Source organism: Polistes dominula, unplaced genomic scaffold, assembly GCF_049000335.1.
Source record: "Polistes dominula isolate Pdom_NZ unplaced genomic scaffold, Pdom_raw_medaka contig_15, whole genome shotgun sequence".
NCBI classification, from domain to species: Eukaryota; Metazoa; Arthropoda; class Insecta; order Hymenoptera; family Vespidae; genus Polistes; species Polistes dominula.
In genome coordinates, this window is record NW_028300915.1 from 1,666,460 (window position 1) to 1,682,413 (window position 15,954).

Consider the following 15,954-nt stretch of genomic DNA (forward strand, 5'->3'; position numbering starts at 1 on the left):
TGACTTCCTGTACTCAACGGATTAATAATATCAAACTAAATCCTGTAATTTATTTAATTAACGATGTACCTTTTTTTATTTATTTCTATCCCCACCCTTTTCCTCCTTTGATTATCTATACCTTTCTTTCTTTTTATTTAATCTCTCTTTTGATTATTTCTGATACAACGTTAGTCAACCCTTTCACTGTTTTATATGACTTTGTAAAATTTAATTTTGGTTTTGATGTATTAATTATTGCATCAAGTTTTGACATATTAAAATTAAATATATATATAAAACAAAAACTTTAATGTAATTATTTATTTATATATGTTAATTATTTAATTATTAATATAAATAATTAATATTGAAATTTGATTAATAATATCTATCAATAAGAAACACTATAAGCATTAATATAAAATAAAATATTCTTATTTAAACAAAACATTGAGGTTAGGTTAAAAGTATTCATTACTCAAAAATAGGTTAAGTAAACAAACGAATGAAAAAAAATATATTAAATAGAACGAGAGCCGATTTAATGGGTTGAGGGACAAAGAATCTTGAATTGGGTTTTAAAAAACCAAAATAATTTGAAAGGTAAGAAATTTTCCTGAAGGTCTTAACGTTAACCTAAGGCCAGATCGGCAATTCTCTCGTCGACTATTGCAAGAGGGACTAGTTTTCATCGGGCATGTACCTCACGTGCAACGTCCCCGGACACCATTTCCTGTTTCCTTCCTTGTCCACGGCCGCCAGAAACCGGAAAATCCACAAAAGCCATACGTTATCTCTACGCATACGAGAACCAACCAACCAACCAACCAACCAACCAACCAGTCAGCCGCGTGGGTTCGTTTCTCTCGGTTCTGTTACTACTCTTAAAGTTAAATAAGAAAGATATGCACAGGGACCTCTATTGCACTCTCTTCACCCCATACTTTCCCCATATGCTCCCCATAGACTCCCCTTTCCCTTCTTCTTGTCTGAGTATGGTCTCATCTTTCTCACTTTGTAAGGTCTCATAGGATGAATTATCTTGCGAGATCGAAACTAATCGAAGGAAAAACCGGAACCAATCGTATTCTATACTTTCAACCCCTCCTTTCTACTACCCCCACTCCACTACCCTCACTTCACTCAATCAACCAATCGAATGTTTCTTTAGTGCGTATTGTAATTTAAGTTTATTGGTAAATTGTGTTTTATGATTTTGATGAAATTTATTTAATTTAACAATTGTTAAATTAATTTGGTTTAATTTAAATTAAATAAATGGTATTTTACAAATACCATAAAGAATATTATGTCATAGGAAATAAAAATCCGTGAAATTTTACAAAACGTTAGATCAAAGGGCCATGTTTGAGTATTTAAAAATAAATACAATCCAAAGATAGTTCGAAAGTTTCGAATTGTTTTACTAGAATTCTAGGAAGTGGGGGATTGTGGGACGTAAGTGGTAAGTAGTAAGATTGTTATTACTATTATTATTATTATTATTATTAATTGGCATTAGAAACTAGAAAGTTCATTGCCGCAAATACTAAAATCCCACCAATGTTCCCATCGAATGGGTAACTAAGATTGCAATTATAAAACATTGACAATTGTCAAATCGGGAAAATGCATTAAGGTTTTTCTTTTTTTATGTAAAAAAAAAAAAGAAAAAGAAAAACGTTTAGTTCGATTAAAAAAAAATTCTTCTCATGATGTTGCTGATGACTTCGTAATGTTGCGAGCATTTGCGATAACGTTAGAAAATTCTTGAGTGGTTTTACTGATTCCTACGATGATCGCTTTTAATACTTTCAACAAGAGAGTGGTACTTCGAACGTTACGATAAAGAAAGATAGAAAGAGAGAAAGAGAGAGAGAGAGAGAGAAAGAAAAAGACAAAGATAGAAAAGGATGTTTCTAGACACAAACGTTCATTGCAGGATTTAATTACGTCGTTACGGGTAAGAGTAATCGTTGAAAGCAGCACTGTCACGGCTTTTAATCTGCGGACACCTTGGCAATTATTTCACGCGGTCATTTTCTTCTTATTCTTCTTCTTCTTCTTCTTCTTCTTCCTATCCTGGCTTTTGTCGCCGTTTCTTTTTTTCCCGCCTCTTTTCTCCCCACTCCTAGTCGCCGTACCCCTTCTCCTACTCATTCCCCCCCACTCTCTCTCGTTTTCTTCGATTTTTTTTTGTTCTTTTCTTTTAGCTTTGTTTTTAGTTTTTAGTTTCTTTTTTTTTATTATTATTATTATATTGTATTATAATATATATTTAAATTATTTATAATATTATAAATATATTTTTTTTATTTATATTATAATTATTATTGTTTTTTATTAAATTATATGCTGACCCAGCAGCATTATTCCTTTCACCTACTTGCACACATAGAACATACGTACACACATATATACACATATATACATATTGGTTGCTACTTCAAATCTCTTTGTTAATGGATATCAACTATCGATTCGATCTGATCGATAATATTGAATCGTAACGCGTTGTCATCAACGGCTGCCGATACTTATCAATGAGAAACGTTTAAATCGATATCTCTATATATATATATATATTTATTTTTAATTTTTTTTTTTTTTGAGGAGGTGAGTTACTTATCAAGTCTTTTATAATAGTAATAATATCGATATTTATCGGTTAAGTATATCGATAATTATAAATTTTGCATCGTAATAATACTAGTGAATGAAACTACTTATAAATGTATCTATGTTTCCCTCTGCTTAATCTTTTAATTATTTATTTTAATATTGTTACAAATTATTTCACGATAGAATAATATCAAGTATGAATAAAAATATCAAATAAGTATAAAAAAAAAAAAAAAAAAAAAAAAAAAAAACAACAACAACAAAAAATTCTCCATTTAACAACCTTGCTAACAAAAGACTAAAAAACATCGTGTATTTTATCCCCTCACCCCTTACCCCCAATTCATCCAACCATCCCTTTACTAACCCGTTACCAAAGATGTTCTCGAGGCAAAATTGAAAGAAAAGAAGAAAAAAACAACGAAGAAGCAGAACAAGTAGAAGAATTGGCAAGATAATGCAGAAATAAAAAAGAAAAATAGAAAAAAAAAGGAGGAAGGAAGGGAGCGAGGAGGGGGCGGGGAAAGGGAGAGGGAGGGGGGTAAAGGATATCGTTCGGATCGTTCACTTTCGTTCTGCTTCACGCACTCCCGCGTGAAATCACGAAGTGAAGGAGTTAAAAGAAGAAGGAAGAGGAGTAAATGGAAGGGAAAGGAGGGTAGAGGGAAAGGGAGAAGGAAAGAGGATGTTGAGAGGGATACGACCAAGAGAACTCGACCTCTACCTTGGTCACCATGCATCGTGGAATTCATTCGAAGAAGATTCTTTCTTTCTTTCTTTCTTTCTTTCTCTTTCTCTCTTTGACTAACCCGTTGCTCCTGTTTTGCATATTACACACCGTGATCCTTGAGATATTTGGTCGTTAGATTCACCAACACTTTCTCATTCTCTTTTTTAAAAGATCGATCGGTGTGTTGTTGTTGTTGTTGTTTCTGATTCGTTCCACATTCACATCATTCAACACACACACACATACATACACACTTTTGTTTCTTTAAAACGTAGGATGGTTCATCTTTGAACCCTTTTTCCTTTCCTCTTCTCTTTATTCCTCTTCTTCTTCTTATGTTAGTTCACTCTTTTTTTTAGTCTGGTGTTATATACCCAGTGGTCTGTTATTAAATGCATGATTTTAGTAAAGGTTTATCTCAATGTTATGAAACATAATATATTTTGATTTAGTTGTGTCATTATGGTTATTAATGGGGATATACTAATATTAAATATAATATTAGATATATGATTGAACTATATGATAATATAATATAATATTTGATATAATGTTAAACTATATAAATAAATATATGACAAATATAATATTAAACTATATGAATAATAAAATGCTAATAAATATTAATATTAATTATAATATTAGATATAAATATTATATAATATTAGAAATAATATTAAACTATATGAATAGCAAAATACTAATATATACTATAATACTATATTAATTATATTATTGGATGTAATATATTATATTTATTATATAATATTTGTATTTTTTGTATTTTTTTGCGACTGGCAGGATTCGAACCCACGATACCGCGGATATGAATCGGAGACTTTAACAACGTGCTACAGATCACTTATTTATCATATAATATAATATTAGATATATAATATATTATATAATATAATATAATATTAGATACAATGTTAAACTATATGAATACCAAAATACTAATAAATACTAATATTAATTATAAATTAAGATATAATATTATATTTATTATATTTATCATATAATATAATATTAGAGATAAAGTTTTAAATTATATAAATAAATATATAATAAATATAATATTAGATATAATATTAAACTATATGAATATAATAAATACTAATATTAAATATAATATTAATTTAATAATACCAATACAAAGTATGACTATAATATATTATCATATCTCATTAATATATTAACAAGAAAAATTCTTCTGTAAATAAATTCTTATAATTTTATCAATAAAATATAAAAATTGATCATATTGATAAATAAATTATTTTCAAAATTTCGCCAATAATTTTCTCACATTAGTATTCATTATTCACATTATATAATATCAATCATGAAATAATACTTCATAGAAACACGTTTGACTATAAAATAAAATATAATTATATATATAATATTATGTGTTATATAAAATGATGAAAATCATGTTAAGAAACGTATGATAAGTTTTCTTTTTTTTTTTTTATTATTAATCTTTAACTTTATCTATGAGTTATTAAAGTTATTGTTTAAAAAAGAGAAAAAAAATGTTCTTTGAATTCCAATCGTGATTTCTATAACCGATCGTTAAAATGAACCTATAGTTATATAACAAACTCTTTCTTTTAACTCTAAGTGAAAACTTCCGTCTGAGTTTAACCCAATGAACTGTAAAATAAGAATAAAGGGAGACACACAATGGATTCACGAAAGTTTCTATCTTAACTCCTCGAGCAATCGCATGGTTTAAACTTATATAATTTTATTTTTTTTTATTTTTATTATTATTTCTTCTTCTTCTTTTTCTTCTAAAAAAAACAACAAATCTTTACAATTTTATTTCATCCTTATAATAACTATAAGTATACAACATATTTACAGTGAGTTGAAATAAAAGTATTTTTACTGAGTATAGGTTTAAATAATTTTTTTTTTAAAATAATCATCTAATTTTGGAATTATAAAAATTGATATTAAATTGATCGTAAAAGGAACACTGAAAAAATAATAAAAATAAAACAAATAAAATAAAAATTGATTGTAAAAGGGTAACACTTAAAAAACAATAGAATAAATAAAAATAAATAATAAAAATAAATATACAGGTGTCACAGCATAATACAGGTATACACACACACACACACATTTCTTTCCAGAACTCTAATAATAAATAAAATAAAATAAAAAACATGTAGCATGACATGAGAAATACACACACGTTTCTTTTTCCACAACTCTAATAATAATAAATAAAATAAAATAAATAAAATAAAAACAATCATCGACGGTGGCAAGAAGCAGCACGAGGAGATGAGATTATGTTTCATGTAAATACCGATACATGAGATCAGTCACTCACCCGTGAGGAAACACCGAGTGCACCGACTGTCGGTGCCGAGTGCATCGTTCGATTCAATGCAAACGTCTGCATTAGTTGACCAACATGTCCAAGACGACTATACCTTCCTTCTCTTTACTCAAAGGGGTTTATGGGATGGGATAGGGTATGGGATGAGATGTTATGGGATGGGATGGGATAGGATAGGATGAATTCTGGTGCGTGATCGGTTCGATATATCGTGTTTTACCTGTAAACGTCGGATTCTTGGAAGACTTGCACATGAGCACTTGAGAAAATTTAACAGAATCAATGTTATAATCCGTTCAATATATATATATATGTATGTATTATGTGTATATAGGATGCATTGGTGACGAGTTGTTAAAGGTTTGTTAGAAAATATTGTGATTTAATATCATTCTAAATTATTTAATAAATTATAAGACAAGACATAAAATAATAATCATAATTAATAATGGAATACATAAATATAAAAAGTAAGGTTAGTTACGCCATATGTAAATCTGAAAAAAACCTGAAAAATAATTGAATTGTAATACAGTGCCATCTATTGAAAATATTATAATACCTAAAGACTCTACATAACGCTTAAATAATAAATCTTTTAATTAGTAATAAAAAATACAAAATAATAATCATAATTAATAATGGAATACATAAATATAAAAAGTAAGGTTAGTTACGCCATATGTAAATCTGAAAAAAACCTGAAAAATAATTGAATTGTAATACAGTGCCATCTATTGAAAATATTATAATACCTAAAGACTCTACATAACGCTTAAATAATAAATCTTTTAATTAGTAATAAAAAATACAAAATAATAATCATAATTAATAATGGAATACATAAATATAAAAAGTAAGGTTAGTTACGCCATATGTAAATCTGAAAAAAAACCTGAAAAATAATTGAATTGTAATACAGTGCCATCTATTGAAAATATTATAATACCTAAAGACTCTACATAACGTTTAAATAATAAATCTTTAAATAAGTAATAAAAAATACAAAATAATAACTATAAAACTATCCTGTGTACTAAATTGAAAAGAATCACACAAAATTAAACAAAATATTACATTGAGATCGGTTGAAAATTTTCTTTTAAATGTGTATTAAATATCAAATTGATCAAGCAAAGAATTGGTAGAGTGATTGTACTTGATGTCACGTGTATAATTATCATTATTATTATTATTATTATTATTATTATTATTATTATTATTATTATTATTATTATTATTATTATTATTATTATTATTATTATTATTATTATTATTGGATGTGTGTAGATGATTTTCTCTGTTTTTTTCTTTTTCTTTATCTTTCTGTGAAGGTGATCATTAACTACCAAGATCGTTATCCCTCGTGTCTCCTATTGGTATATAAAAAACATAATGTCTTCTTTTAAATAAGATAAAGAAAGGAAAAAACAATCAAGTTAAGATGGAATAACTTTCACTGGCATGTCATCGGTGTCATTGTTAAATACACCAATGTAAACGTGTTTACCTTGTCACACAAAAAATTCAATGATATAACTATATTTTATATACACCTGTGTATTGTTTTGTGTTAATTATTAGTAAAAACCCAATCACGTTTAGTCATACGATAGATAATATTTTGCAATTTTTAAATGATGTGGTAATTGATATAAATATAATCTTATAATTGGTTAACAAATTTTATAATGAAATGTACATTATTTATTCTTAGATAAAAAAAAGATTATATTGTTCATTTTTTAATGGACTAAAATCTTGTTTTATATTAAAATATATTATATGCTTTTATTTTTATTTTTTTTTTTTAATTATAATATTATTTAAAATTAGGTATACGTGAAGGTGTTGATAAGTTTAGTGTTATTCTAAAATATAATTTAAAAAAAAAAAAGATATTATATTTTTATATTAATAAAATAAAATAATATAAATTAAAATAACATAAAATAAATTAAAATAAAATAATATCAAATAAATTGAAATAAATTAAAATAAATTAAAATAATATAAATTAAAATAGAATAATATAAAATAAAATAAAATAAAATAAAATAAATTAAAATAATTTAAAATAATTTAAAATAATTTAAAATAAATTAAAATAAAATCAAAATAAAATAATATAAAATAAAATACAAATATAAATAAAATAAAATCAAATCAAATCAAATCAAATCAAATCAAATAAAATCAAATAAAATAAACTTAATTAAACTAAACTAAAATAAAATAAAATAAAATAAACTAAAATAAAATAAAATAAACTTAACTAAACTAAAATAAAATAAAATAAAATAAACCTAACTAAACTAAACTAAAATAAAATAAAATAAAGTCAAGTAAACTAGAATTGAAACTAGCACTGATGACTTTAATGAATCAGTTAAGAGTCCCATTAGTGAAGTACCCCTTTTATTTTTCTTTTACTTTTATTTTTTTTTTTTTTTTTTATATTTTCCCTTCTTCTCAGAGCGAAACTCCGGTGGTGGACGGTGATGCATTGCTCGAAACATCGGAAGGTACGAACGTTAATTCAACGATTTATCGCGCTGCCTGAGGCAAAACGAAAATTCATCTCTTATTCTATCTCTCTCTCTCTCTCTCTCTCTCTCTCTCTCTCTCTCTCTCTCTCTCTCTCTCTCTCTCTCTCTCTCAGATAAGTTGGGGTTCAGATTTTTCCTCTCTTTAGTGTTACATGGTCTGCTTGTTCGCTGATTTCACGGAAAGTAATTTAATTAGTTTGGTGAGATAGTGCTTCTTCGTCGTTCCGGGAGTCTAACCACGAAGAAAGAGAGAGAGAGAAACTGGAGAGAAAAAGAGAGAAAAAGAAAGAAAAGAAAAGAGTCTAGCAATTAGTTTCACTTCTCTTTTCTCCCCTTCTTCTTCTTCTTCTTCTTCTTCTTTTTCTTCTTTTTAGTCTTCTTCTTCTTCTTCTTCTTCTTCTTCTTCTTCTTCTTCTTCTTCTTCCTTTTTTTTTTGTCTTCTTCTATCTTGTGTGTGTTTTTTATTTTTTTTTTTCTATTTTATTTTTTTTTTTAATTTTATTTTATGTTTTTTTTTTCTTTACACAACTAGGCCAACACACGGGCGCCATCGGTGTGAAGAAGATTTCTGATGTGAGATAACACAGATGATCAATTCACTTCAAGGCCACGGAAATTATACAAGGATATATATATATATATATATATATTATCGTTTATTGGTGATGTATGTATTAGAATGAACAAAGAAATAGAAAAGATAAGAAAACAAAAAATAATATGAAAAATGATCACCAATACCATCAACAACAACAACAACTACCATCACCAATGACGATGAGAGTACTATCGTTCATAACCGTTCACGTGCAACTGATTATAGGAATGAAATTACACGGATTTCAATTACTTCATGGCGCGTGCGTAATTCCTTAGGATATTAGATTTGATCGAATAAATCTTTGATAGGATGGGGAAAATCATTCTACGAGAAAATACTAATCCCATAAGGAGTCTGTTTGATTTAAAGGAAATGTTTTTTTTCCCTTAAAAAAAAAAAAAAAAAAAAAAAACACGTTATTACATTTTTATTCCAAGTAACAAAGTATTATATAATTTCTTACGAAATTTGTCATGAATTTTTGTTTATTAATCAATGTTATAAATTATACTGATGAGTGTGATTTATGTTGTAATTATTGTTAAGTATTAATATGAGATTTTGTTTGTTTCTAACCCTCTAATTTTCAAAAGTATTAGTTTAAGGATTATTTTGAAATTTTGATATAACTTTGTATTTACGTACGAATATATTTTTATTACATTATTAATATGATTATTGTAATATATTTAAATTTAATATTATATAATTTATTAATTATAATATTATAATTGTAGATTATATATTTAAATATATTAATTAATTTAAAAAAAATCAAGAAAAAAATACAGGTCAATTCAGCGCCATCTGTTTTGACATAGATTTTGGTTAAGGCGCGAAACATTTGTACATAATCTAACCTTTATCTATACGAAACATCATATTTTATAACCAAAGTATAATTTATAATTGTATAAATGTGATTTTATATAACACGACAAATGATATTACAACAACAATATAATTATTATAATAATAATAATTAAATATTTCAACAGAGATATTTTCTAAACTAAAAAACACGATGACTAGGATGAAAAAGTTTAACAAAAAAAAAACAAAAAATCTATAATTTAAAACCCGAGATGTTTATGTCAGATTAACACGTTTTACAATATATATATATATATATATATATATGCAACAACATATTGTTAGATGCAAATCTTTCTTCTTTTGATTAAGTTAACCGACGCGTGTCATGCGTTTAAACTGACTAAAACGATCCCGTTATTTTTCTCGACAATGAATTTAAGTCTACTAACAATAATTAACGAGTGCAATCAAACGGCCATTAGATAAATATAAATAATAATAATAAAAAACGCGTGATTTTAGATTAGCCAAACTAAACAAGATGACGCAATGTAATTCGCGTTGAATGTATGCGTAAAATGATGCAAGTCACGTGAACGTATATGATATGCCAACAAAGTGGATTAGGAAATTACACGTTGGATATGAAATAAACCGATTTGTACGAAATATATTATAATATTACACCGACGTTCTCAAAATAATAATAATAATTAAAAAAAAGGATTTAGTTATTAACAAAACAAAAAAACAATTTTCTGTAAACTTATGTCACGCGAAAAATATATGTAATATTCGTTAAAACAACTATTACATTAAATATTTCTTAATAAATATATATTACTTATTAATAAATTAATTAAACGCGTTAATGTGGCTCATGTGAGTCAAAATATGACGTTATCGTATAAATAAAAGCTAGGTTATGTTCAAAATGTTTCGCACACTTACCGAAATCTATGGCCCAACAGATGGCTCTAAACTTACCTGTATCTTTTTCTTTTAATTAATTGATTAATTAACCTTAGCAAACCAAACAATATAAACCCCAATAAGTAACAAAATTCAACAGATAAGTGTCAAGAAATCAACGATTCAACAACCAAAAAATCAAAAGGAGAAGAAGAAGAAGAAGAATCGAAGAGAAGAGAAGAGAAGACTTATAGGAATACCTAAGAACTAAGGGTTTAACTAAATTAAACTAAACAAACCATAGAGTAAAGAACCCCCCTTTCCCCATAGAAAACGATAAGAAGGATGAGATCAAGCGCGGGTGTAAGAACGTAACAATGCCGGTAGTCGTTTGCGGTGTCGCGGCCAACCGAACGATGCTTTTGCTGTTGCTGTTGCTGATGCTGTTGCTGCTGGTAATGGAAAGGATTCTGTTTCCTGTCGTGGCAACAGATCGCGCATACTAAACTCCATCGAAGGGAAGAGAAGGGAAGGGGGTGGGGGTGGGGGCTACCGTTAGCACCGGCTGAGTCCTCGGTCTTACTTAGAGACGTATAAACAGACCTCTACTTCTTCTTCTTCTTCTTTTTTTTCTTTTTCTACCTTGGTAGGAGTCTTTCTATCTATCTATCTCTTTTTCTTTCATTCCTTTTTTCCCCCCCTCTTGTTCACTGCATCTTCTTCTTCTACTTCTTCTTCTGAGGCTGCTGTTACTGCTACTGGCTACTACTGGTGGTTCTTCATCAACTGTTTTCTTCTGTTACTTCTTCTTCTTCTTCTTCTTCTTCTTCTTCTTCTTCTTCTTCTTCTTCAGTAGTAGTTAAACTTCTTCACATGCTTTCATACGCAAAGTCGTGAACCTAATGCCACGCGTACCATGTAAGGAATCCACACACACGACCCTTTATTCACCTTACTCCTTCTTCTTCACCATCTTTCACATTCTTTCTTTTACTTTTATCCTTAGACTCATCGTTGTCCGTTGTCTCTTTTAAGTTTTCGATACAAGTACCGTGATTCTCTTCTTAGGGTTTTTCATAGTAAAATCGTAACGAGCGAGTAGTCCAAGTATCAACCGTTTAACCCCCACCCGCCCCCACTAATTGCCGCTGTAACGGCAAATCCATCTACGAGAAAAGGGAGGAGAGAGAGAGAGAGAGAGAAAGAGAGATATGTGTGTGTGTGTGTATGTTGTGTACACGAGCTTCTTAAGATATTATCAGGCGAGTAAAACGACGACTTGATGGTGGTGTTTGCGGTGTTGTGTGTTAGATATTCCAAGACGATGAGGAGATCGCTTTTCCGGTGATAACAACACAAGCCATGTTTTTATTCGTTCCATCGTTAACTATTCTTTTACTTATGTTAATTATATTTATATACTCATTATATATACGAGAATAAAATGAAAAATACGATTCAAGATTTTCCTCGAAATAATATTTATTAGATGTATATTTAATTTGAATCAAATTAATTCGCCATATTGTAATAATCGGCCATATTAAATATGGCTACCACCGATACGCATCTATCCATATTTAGAAATTCGTACGAAAGGTTTGAAGAATATTTGTTAGTAATGGCACCCCATAAATATTAACGTTTAAATAAAAAATGGATCTACGATTGAACATTTTCTTTAAAGTATGTCTACATATTTATATTTATTTAATTCGAATCGAATTAGTTCGCCATATTGAAAGAATCAGCCATTTTAAAAATGGCTACCATCTACGTGCATATTTCCCAATCTTTCGAGATTCCTACGAAAGGTTTGTAAGATCTTAGAATATTTATTAGTAATGTCAATTCCGTATACGTTTACAAAAAAAAAGAAATAAATCTACGATCGAAAGATTTTCACAAAGTATTTCTACATAATATTTATTTGAAATCTGCATAGTTCGGCATTTTGAAATGAATAATTTAAAAATGATCATGTGGCTAGACTCCAAACGACGATGTATCTTTCTTCAATAATTCCTAGGGAAAAGGTTTGAAGTATTATTGAAGAATAGTAATCGTTCGTAAGGACACCCCGTACTCATTGACATTTAAACTTTCGAAATTGAACGGAGTTGTATAGCACAGAGAGAACGCGCCGGTGAGATGCAGCCACGGATGATGGTAAAATACCATCGGGTAGGATACGGCTAACATTTAAATGCCAGTGTTGCCCGGTAAGACGCATTGCCATAGAGTAGTGCACTCGTGATGCACCTGAAGACGACTCTAATATGTTCCTGTCTCTTTCTCTCTTTCTCTTCATGTTTTTTTTTAGTCTCTTTTCAGTGTTTCTGTAAACGGGATTTTATTCAACCGATTGGCCCATTGACAAACGTTCGAAAGTTTCGAAAGTAAGGATTAACACGAGTTGCAGTTTTTTTCTATCATTTCAAATCACGTTGGAATTTCTTATAAATATTTATAAACAAAAGATATATGTATATACTTAATTTGAATTGAATTAGTTCGCCATTTTGAAATAATCAGCCATTTTAAAATATGGCTATTACCGATACACATCTTTTCTATTTGTAGTCATTCCATTTGTATATTTATATAAATATTTAATAATTATATAATAATAAACATTTCTAAATATATATATATATTTAATTAGAATCGAATTAATTCGCCATATTGAAACAATCGGCCATGTTAAAAATGGCTACCACTGATACGCATCTTTCCATATTTAGAAATATATATATATATATATATATATATATATATTTATTATATTATAGTATATTTATAGTCTTTGACTATATATACAGTCGTGAGAGGATTTATTTAGAATTTACATGGAAATCCATCTAATCTGTTATACAGGAACCCGTATAATACAAACCACCGATAGATAAATCGAACTAAGGCGCGGGAGTGGTCGAAGTAGTAGAACACGAGACAAAGATAATAGAAAAAGAGAAAGAAGAGAACATTCAACCTTATCCAACGAACAATGGAAGTCTCCTAACTATAATCGGAAGTAAGTCTCGTTAGCGTAACGTGTAACTGTACAACGCCGACTAACTAATTTCCTATTGCTTGCTGTATTATCTTAAACGGTTCCGAACCTTAAACCCTAACAAGTTCGACTACTAAACTAAAATTTAGGTGAAATAAAATGTCGTGATTCTTTTTATAAATAAACATTTACAAAGTAAATTTTACAACAAACGTAATGTAATGTGCAATGTTAAAGTAAAGTTTTGATACAATAAACGTACGAAATTTGACATTCCGAACCCTAAACCCTAACAAGTTCAATTACTAAACTAGGGTGAAGCAAAATTTGGTTATTCTTTTTTTTAAATTAACATTTCAAATTACAATTTACTATGCAGTTTCAAAATCAAATTTGGATAAAATAAATATACGAAATTTTAGGTTCAACTTTAATAATTTAAAAGATAAATTATTAGATAAAACTGTAATTAAATTTTTGCAGGTAATTAACAATTCAAAGAATATTAAAATGATGAAACTTTGTTTCAGCTATGATTTAGAGTTATTGAATCACTCTGTATATATATATATATATAATATAAATAACATTTATCCTTTTTTTCTAATTAATTAACTAAACAAAGTTGAACAAAAATAATATTAAATAAAATAATTATCTATAGTAATAATGTGTAAAAGGTAATTACACTTTCGTATCTCTACATTTGTTACTTTTTTTCTACATTTCTTGTTAACATATATATATATATATATACACTAAGTGCACACATATATATATATATATATATATGCATTTCCGCGTTCACGCCACAGCAACGTCGTTGGGTCTAAGGTCGAATATTCGATAGGCGAAGAGAAGACCTGCATTAACGGTACACCACGTGCCTCCTCGAGGTTTTGACAATCCACGTCTCGTCGTGGGTAATCGCGCCTGCAGCAGTTGCATACCGCACGCTCCTTGCGACCATGCACGACCAACATGAAGAAAAAGATAGAAAATCATAGAAAAAGATAGAAAAAGATGAAGAAGAGGGGAAAAGAGAAGAAAACAAAACAAAAAAACAAAAATCAAATAGAGAAGAAAGAAAATGTGTATGTTCACATAGAAATATATTCAAGTACATGAAAGATAGAAGAAGATGAAGATAAAGATGAAGAAGATGAAGATGAAGATGAAGATGAAAAGAGAAAAAAAATAGAATAAAAAAAAAATATAAAAAAAGAAGAAGGAAAGTGTGTATGTTCATATTGAAGTATATGCAAGTATAAGAAAGTTATATGTGTGTGTGTGAGTATTAGTGTTGTATTGGTAAGTGGAATCGGCATGTATCGAAGGACCTGAACGAAAGGCGTGCTTCGAGAATTCAAATAAATCGCTAATCGTGGGTATTTATCCTTTCGTACCTGTGACGTACCGGTGTGCTAAGTATGCGTTAAACCGCTTCTTCTCTTTAACCATCTTTTATTTGATTTTATTTTCTTTTTTCTTTTTTTTCTTTTTTTTTGTTGCTTTCTGTTTCTCTTTCAAGTCTTCATTTAACCAAGCCTTCCTTTTCTATTCCTTTTTTTTTTTTTTTAACGATCCGAAAATTATATGTACTTGTTATCCTTGTTCTCAACAACGTTCGCAAGTTTGGAATACCAAATTTATACCGTTAGGGTTAATGATGTAATTAATTTCAAATTGTATATGTATATAAATATAAATTAAAAATATTATACAGTACATGTTTGTTTATTTATTTTTTTTTTTTTTTTTATTATACGGATAAAAGTATTAAATTGAAATAAAATTTGATATATTATATTTAATTGTAATTAATATTAAGTAATATATTATTATTTTATTTTATAACAAATATATATATATATATATATTTTATATGTTAATCATAAAATTATGATATATATCATTATTAATGATATGATATGATTATGACATATATATTATCATTATTAATTTTCAATATATAAATATAATATAATATCAAATATATTAAATCATATCTTCTTACATCACATTCGAACATCTTTTATTTATTTGTTAAAAAATATAAAATAAAATATGTTAGTAAAAATTTATAGGGGAACTTTATCTCCTCACAAAAAAAAAAAGACAAAACTATCTTACGAGATAAATCATTAGACAATAGTTATTTTGTTTCTGACACTATAAATCATTTCTTACTCGTAATAAGTCGTAAAATATGATCAAGAAAGAAATCTCATATTTTTCTTACTATACCAACACGAAAATCTCTTACATCAGACTCGAATATATATATATATATGTGTGTGTGTGTGTGTGTCTGTGAGTGTGATTTTATTTTTTTTTTAATTCATATCTACCGAAAATAATTTTTAATCG

The 15,954-nt window shown here is 27.9% G+C and overlaps 1 protein-coding gene across 3 annotated transcripts in view; it reads right to left on the minus strand.

Annotated features, from left to right (window-relative positions):
* The window catches only part of sano (CABIT domain-containing protein serrano), a 122,221-nt gene that overhangs the window by 59,490 nt on the left and 46,777 nt on the right, over positions 1-15,954 (minus strand). Inside the window, exon 1 of one of the 3 annotated variants that reach the window (XM_089170310.1) lies at positions 686-818. The exons of the other annotated variants lie outside the window; for them this stretch is intronic. The gene's annotated coding sequence lies outside the window, so the exon portion shown is untranslated. Of the gene's footprint in view, positions 1-685; positions 819-15,954 lie in introns of those variants that run through there. 3 annotated transcript variants of the gene reach the window in all.